The sequence below is a fragment of the Delphinus delphis genome, chromosome 15 (genome assembly GCF_949987515.2).
Source record: "Delphinus delphis chromosome 15, mDelDel1.2, whole genome shotgun sequence".
NCBI classification, from domain to species: Eukaryota; Metazoa; Chordata; class Mammalia; order Artiodactyla; family Delphinidae; genus Delphinus; species Delphinus delphis.
The window spans coordinates 66,544,566-66,552,385 of record NC_082697.1 but is presented as its reverse complement, the minus strand read 5'-3'; the positions used below and the strand labels follow the sequence as shown (position 1 = coordinate 66,552,385).

The following is a 7,820-nucleotide window of genomic DNA, read 5'->3' as shown; positions in this document are numbered from 1 at the left end:
TATTTGTGCTTTTCTTTCTTAGCTTGGAGTTTCAACAAGGAACATGTATTTATTATTTTAGCAAAAGTTATTTTTAACTGTTACTTAAAAAGAAAAAGAAAAGAACAAAAACTAAACAGAGCCTAGTTGCCCTGGTTTCTGTAGCCTCTCCACCCTTGCCTGCCTGGGCCTAGGTTTTGCATAGGAACTGCCCTCCCAGCCTCAACCTTAAGGCATAAATCACCAGGAAAGCCGAGTCAGCACTGCTGCAGAAGTCTGCAGGGAGACAGGCCTGCTCACTGGAGCAGACGAGCTCATGGCCTTACTTCCACTGGATTTTTGTTCTGGTGAAGCACCTTTGTCATGCAAGTTCTGAGCAGCTCTGCTTCTCCCGAAAGACCTGATTTTTGCCTGATCTGGCCTAGTAGGTGTTGGATAAATGTTTACTTGAATTAAATTATTAGAAACAGAGAGAGTTGGGAGGGGAAGGGTCACATTAGAGTTCAAGCTCGTACTGCTCGTCACACGATAGGCCAATAAATTGAGAGACGAGGTATTGGGGCAAGGAATAGCAACTTTATTTGGAAAGCCAGCAGAGTGAGAAGGTGGTAGACTGCTGTCCCAAAGAACCATCTTCCCCATGTTAGAACTCAGGCTTTTATATTAAAAGGGGAGGAGGTGTGGTTAGTTGTTGTAAACTTCTTGGTGCTGGAATCCTTTGTTCTCGCAGCTGTCCACATAGGTCAGGTCACCATGTTCCTGTAAACCTCCAACAAGACAAATGTTCTTTTCTGTTCTGCAACTTTTTCTCTCTATAAGAACGGAAAAGTGTTAAGTTTAAAGGTCAGAGCCTTGAGAAGGGGGTATCCTGTATGTTTCAGACTACAGGCAACAATCTCTCACAGAAGGTGCAGAGCCAGCATGACTAAGCACAGGCAACAGAGCACAAAGGTTAGAGCTAAAGGAATAGATTCAGCATGGAGTCAGGTTTGTTCTTCTCTGTTATAGTTGCTGTTAACAAATGATGCAAACTACTGGAGAATGCTTTGACTCATTTGTGGGGGAATGACTCAAAGAGATCTCTGCTTCCTTCTTGTAGCCGCAGGGGGTGATATCTCAGAAGAGCTGAATACAATTAATTCTCGGTGGCAGAAAATGGAAGTTTGTTATGTATTTATTGATATGCATTTGCTCTGAATTTACTGCATTTTGTTTTTTTTTATTTTTTTTACAAGGAAAACCACCATTTTGGTTCCCAAGTTTTATTCAAGAACTCACACAACATATTCCAGATAATTGAGTTTTAATCATCTTCATCCTCTTCTTCATCTTGATTAATCTGGAAGTAACGCAATTCGTAACTCTCTTTGCTGTTAGCAACTACGCGTAACCAATCATGTAGATTATTCTTCAAATATTTTTTGGTGAGGTATTTCGAATACCTTTTGGAAAAAGGCACCTCAGAGGTTACAGTAATCTTGTTTTTGCTTCTTTCGGTTGTTACAACACTCCACCAAGATTCCCAGCTTTTCCATTCATTTTGATTCTCTCCTGAAGAAACTGTTCAAAATTGGCAGCATCTATGATTCCATCTTCTATAGGGTGGGTACAGTCAAGGGTAAAATTCGGGACCTGCTTTTATTTTGCTCCCCTTCGCCACAAACTTTTTCACGGGCGCCATGGAGGCAGCGAAGGCAGAAAGGGTTACTGCATTTTAAAACACACTGAAATAGTCTACATAGAAGAACACTGGGTTTTGGGAGGCTAGGGAATCCTGGCTCTGCCTGGGGGTAGCTAACACAAGTTACTTTGCCAGTCTGAGCCTCAGTTTCCCCCTCTGTAAAAAGTAGATACAAGTGATGAGTGAGGGAGCCTACATAAGGCAAGGATCTGTAAAAACGTTCAATGATTTTCCTTCCTGGACCCATGATTTTTACATCGCGGTGGCAGGGGCCGGCCATGGGGCCACCCGAGGCTGCAGAGGTTCCCTGAAGTAGGGCTAGAGACTCCAAACAAGATGGGGACTCGGCCGTCTCCGCGCAAACCCGGCGGGACCCGCAGCCCAGCCAGGAGCAAGCGGCAGCGTGACACTGCCCCCACGTGGCCGTAGGCAGTATGCCACGCTCGTGGAAAATCAAATGCAAACATACATGACGAGTGAATATTAATATTAACGATTGGGAACTTTGTTTTCCTTTTTAACGCTGCGTCCCAACTGAACTTACTACTGCCGATTACAAGAGCACTCTGACTCCAAAGCCCAGGAGGAAGCCGGGGGTTAATATGCTGTAACTGGCGCGTGAAGCGTCAGGCTGATATCGGGCATGCGTAAACCGATGAGGGTGGGGCTTAGAGAACATGAGGCGCCGCGTCACTAGACTAATATACTATGAACGGAAGAGATTGTGACTGGGCGGTAGCGTGGCCGAGTGGTCTAAGGCGCTGGATTTAGGCTCCAGTCATTTCGATGGCGTGGGTTCGAATCCCACCGCTGCCACACCTTCATAGGTCTCACTTTTCCGTCCTTCAACTTCCATATCCTCTCCCAGTTACTCTTCACTTTTTCTGCCTTCTGACGTTTTTTTTTTTCCCCACAGTAGAAAATCCTCAGAGGGATCCTTCATTTCATTCACTTTCTCCTTACACAGGAATTTCAACCTGTAAAAGTTATTTCTTCCAGTTCAGCCTTTTTTTTTTTAATGGAATGGGGAAGGGAGGGGAAAAGAAGGAAACTGCAGGACAATCCACCTCACTCCCTAGCCTACTACACAAACCCACCAATCCCGCTACCTTAAAAAACGGAAACAAAAACGTCTCCCTATTTCCATGGGAAAGCATCCTGAGATACCTTGAAAAGCTCTCAACAGTCTGTCTGCGCCTTTAATTTAATGCTTCAAGGCCTGAGTCCACTGGGAGTGGGCCCCTTTACCTCCCAAGGACAAAGATTAGGTGGAGGTGATTTTAATCAAGACGTCAGTTAGGAAGGGTCCCTTTCTGGCCCGCTCTGTGTCAGCAGAGAGCTCAGGCTGACTCCATAAATCACTGTTGGTAGAAACTGTGTCAGGTGACTTTATGGAGGGTCTGGGGTATCAGGAGCCCTGCCCCCCACCAGGTGTATCAGCCTTGAGGTCCCAGCTTCATTGATCCACTTCCTGCTTGTTTATTTACTCATTCAACAACCATTTATGAAGGGCCTACTATGTGCCAGAAATCAAGATCAACCTGAGGCTACAGAGCAAAACAGGAGGCATGTTTTGGGCCTCACAGAGTTCACAGCCACTGTAATTTCTTTAATTAGACCTATGAGGAGTGTCATGCAGAATGCAGAAGCCAACCCAGGGACAACGGAACAAGTGACTTTTAGCTTGGACTTGAAATTGAGAGATTAGCTAGTGAAGGTGGGAGAGGGGAGTTCCAGGAAGAGGGAACAGCATGTGGAATATCCTAGAGGCAAAGGAGAGCCTGGTGAGTCTGAGATGCTGGGAAGGTAATTCAGGGCAGCTGGACAGAGAGCAGCTGGACATGGCTAGAGATGAGACTGAAGTGTTAGGCAAGCAGGGCCATGAATGCCAAGTTAAGGCTTTGAACTTGGCCCTGAGGGCATGCGAAACCATGGAAAGGTTTTAAGCCAGAGGGTGGCATGTTCCAATTTTGGATGTTGCCTCTGGCAGTAGGAATAGGAGGTTCCATTCAAAGCCTACTGTAGTTGTCTAGGACAAAGGAGAGTGGCTTGTACCATGGTTGTGACAGTGTGTTGCACAGGGAGACATTTTGGAGGTGGATCTGACAGAACTCAATGATGAAGACATGAAAAAGAAGAACACATCGAAAGCGATGACCAGGTTTTGGGCTTGAGCCACTGGATGGCTGGCAGTGCCTCTCGTCTCCCTAGGAGGGAACACGGGATGAAGAGGACGTTTGTGGAAAAGATGATTTCACTCTGATCCACACTGAGTTTGAGATTTAGGACATGGGGTTGAGTAGATTGGACATAGAAGTCTGGAGGCCAAGAGAACACTCTGAGTAACTGATACAGATTTGGGAGGCATTGGAGACTGAGGTCATGGGAATGGATGAACTTGCCCAGGAAGAGCATGCAGAGGAAGTAGAGGGACCAATATGGAGTCCTGAGGACCATCATCCTAAAGGGAATGCAATGGAAAAGAAGCCAGTGAAGGAGATAAAGAAGGACTGGAGACACAAGTGGAAGACAGGTGTGTTGTCATATAGATTGTTGTCAAGAAGATTATGGCAAGAAGGAGGGAGTAGCCAACTATGCAGAAGAGACTTGGCAGAATAAAGACTGAAAAATATTCTTTGGTTTTATGATTTGTGGACAAGGTCATTGATGACCTTAATTAAAGCCATTTTGGTGTGAGTTGAAGAGAAGAAATGGAAACATAAGTGTGGACATCTCATCATGAAATTTGATGAGTGATGGTAGCAGTAGCGGGAGGGGGAATGCGGAGTCAAGAGAAATTTTTTTTTTTGGCGATGCGCGGGCCTCTCACTGTTGGGGCCTCTCCCGTTGCGGAGCACAGGCTCCGGACGCGCAGGCTCAGCGGCCATGGCTCACGGGCCCAGCCGCTCTGCGGCACGTAGAATCTTCCCGGACCGGGTCACAAACCCGTGTCTCCTGCATCGGCAGGCGGACTCTCAACCACTGCGCCCCCAGGGAAGCCCAAGAGAAACATTTTTAAGATGAGAGAGACCAGATGATGTTTTAGACGCCTGGCATTGGGTCTACAAAGGGGAATAGCTCCATCACCCATAATGGAAAGTTTATGAATTCGCCTTAATGGTCCATCCTGATTGGCTATTTCACTTTGAGCTGCCCACAGTAATGACTCTTTTTTCTGCGTTTATAATGCTTCTGCTTAGTGTCTCCAAGAAAGCTAGGACCGCTTCCTACTTGCTGTCTCAAAATTAGAACACTCCCTAACACTATACGCAAAAATAAACTCAAAACAGATTAAAGACCTAAATGTAAGGCCGCATACTATAAAACCCTTAGAGGAAAACATAGGCAGAACACTCTCTGACATAAATTGCAGCAAGATCTTTTTTAATCCACCTCCTAGAGTAATGAAAATAAAAATAAACAAATGGGAACTAATTAAACTTAGAAGCCTTTGCACAGCAAAGGAAACCATAAACAAGACGAAAAGACAACCTACAGAATGGGAGAAAATAGTTGCAAATGAAACAACCGACAAGGGATTAATTTCCAAAATATAAAAACAGCTCACGCAGCTCAATATCAAAAAAACAACCCAATCAAAAAATGGGCAGAAGATCTAAATAGACATTTCTCCAAAGAAGACATACAGATGGCCAAAAAGTACATGAAAAGATGCTTAACATCACTCATTATTAGAGAAATACAAATCAAAACTACAGTGAGCTATCACCTCACACCAGTCAGAATGGCCATCATCAAAAAATCTACAAACAATGAATGCTGGAGAGGGTGTGGAGAAAAGGGAACCCTCCTGCACTGTTGGTGGGAATGTAAATTGGTACAGCCACTATGGAGAACAGTATGGAGGTTCCTTAAAAAACTAAAAATAAGGGCTTCCCTGGTGGCGCAGTGGTTGAGAGTCCGCCTGCCGATACAAGGCACACGGGTTCGTGCCCCGGTCCGGGAAGATCCCACATATCGCGGAGCAGCTGGGCCCGTGAGCCATGGCCGCTGAGCCTGTGCGTCCGGAGCCTGTGCTCTGCAACAGGAGAGGCCACAACAGTGAGAGGCCCGCGTACCGCAAAAAAAAAAAAAAACAAAAAACCTAAAAATAGAGCTACCATATGATCCAGCAATCCCACTCCTGGCCATATATCTGGAGAAAACCTTAATTTGAAAAGATACACGCACCCCAGTGTTCATTGCAGCACAATTTACAATAGCCAGGACATGGAAGCAACCTAAATGTCCATAGACAGAGGAATGGATAAAGAAGATGTGGTACATACATGCAATTGAATATTACTCAGTCATAAAAAAGAATGAAATAATGCCATTTGCAGCAACATGGATAGACCTAGAGATTGTCATACTGAGTGAAGTAAGTCAGACAAAGACAAATATCATATGCTATCACTAATATGTGGAATCTAAAAAATGTACACATGAACTTACTGGAGTTTTCACGGCTGTAGAAAACAAACTTACGGTTACCAGGAGGGAAAGGGCGGGGATAAATTGGGAGATTGGGATTGACACATACACACTACTATATATAAAATGGATAACTAATAAGGACCTATGTATGACACAGGCAACTACTCAATACTCTGTAATGACCTATATAGGAAAATAATCTAAAAAAGCATGGATATATGTATATGTAGAACTGATTCACTTTGCTGTACACCTGAAACTAACACAACACTGTAAATCAACTATTTCCAATAAATATTTAAAATAAAATATCTATGAGAAGGTATACAAGAAAAAAAAAAAGAACCTCACGGAGGGTGGTTATCTGGGCAGCCTCTAAAATCCTCATGGGCACTTGGTTCCTCTGCTGGGTGGAAGTGCTACCTCGTTTCCCATTGGGTGAAGACACTTGAGAGGAAGGAAGCTTTCTGGCATAGTGACCCATGCTGGCCCCATGCCCAGGGTTTAGACAGTCTACTTTCAGGGGAAGAGATGACTTAGAGAAATCCAGAAAACAAAGAAATCGATTTTGCTTTTGGGTTTCACAAGCTGAGGTTTGGCGGTAGACAAAAGATCTAGAAGATTATGTGAACAGTGAAAACCTGTTTTCCCTGCCCTAAGAACAGATTTCTCAGGACTGGTAGAGAAAGCCAGAGGAGAAGGTGAGTTTACATGCAAGCATGTTACTGAGAAGAAAGAAAGCCCCAAATGGCCTGAGGTTTGTGGATCTGAGACTGAGAAAGATCCCAGAGCTCAACCCAAGCCCTGACGTGGCTAAGGTGCAGAAAAGCAGAAATAACCATGTGTCGTGTTTAGGCCAATGGGCCTTGGGCAGGTCCTCCAAATTACCCCGCCTGTAGAGAAGTGACCCCCACCCTCCTCTACTCTTTGAAGTTAGGCAACCCCAGTTTCCTTATTTATAAAATAAGAATAATAAGCTCTATGTAAGGGTGGGCCTGAGAATTAAGTACGAGCATACAGATGCAAGCTCTTTCAAACTGTCAAGCATTAAACATAAAGGATAAAGCATAAACAAAGCATAAAGGATTATTACTGAGCTTTTAAAAATTATATACACACATGCAAATTCAACAGAGCAAACAGGAGCACACATTTTTGAACTGCTTCACGAACTTTCTTAATTGTTCAGCAGAGGACATACTGCTGATGCCCACGCCGGGCGATGGCCACGTTGGCCCTAACACATTTGCTCCCCCCGACCCCGTCACAGATTTCTTTAGGCTTGTGATGGTTTTCTTCTCTGCTAGGATCCATAGTTTTATCAGCCAATTCCACGTGTGCATATTATGATATATATACAGATGTATTTACACACTAATATTTTGGTATTCACAATTGATACCAAAATGATAGGGAGGCACTGTTTCTGTGGAGAGCAGTGCTGGATTAAAAAATTTTGTGGTTTAAACATTAAAGATTATAGTGATCACTACTGGCCCCCTCATTAACAAATTGAAGCGATAGTAAAACAAAAAATATGACCAACTAATTTCTAATAATTCCCATTATTACTATATTGGTACTTTTTAGAGAGATCCAATTTTTTAAAGGTTTTTTTTTGAGACTTAATTGACATGTAACATTACATTAGTTTCAGCTGTACAACATAATTATTTGCCATATATATATATATTGTGAAATGATCACAATGTCTAGTTAAATT

At 43.7% G+C, this 7,820-nt stretch overlaps 1 non-coding gene and 1 pseudogene across 1 annotated transcript; one reads left to right on the top strand and one right to left on the bottom strand.

Annotated features, from left to right (window-relative positions):
* Window positions 1-1,282: 1,282 nt before the first annotated feature.
* LOC132438796 (large ribosomal subunit protein eL22 pseudogene) lies at window positions 1,283-1,660 on the bottom strand (annotated as a pseudogene).
* A 734-nt stretch (window positions 1,661-2,394) lies between these two features.
* TRNAL-UAG (transfer RNA leucine (anticodon UAG)) lies at window positions 2,395-2,476 on the top strand. Its single transcript has one exon. It is a non-coding gene; the product is annotated as a tRNA-Leu (tRNA).
* The last annotated feature ends 5,344 nt before the right edge of the window (window positions 2,477-7,820 follow it).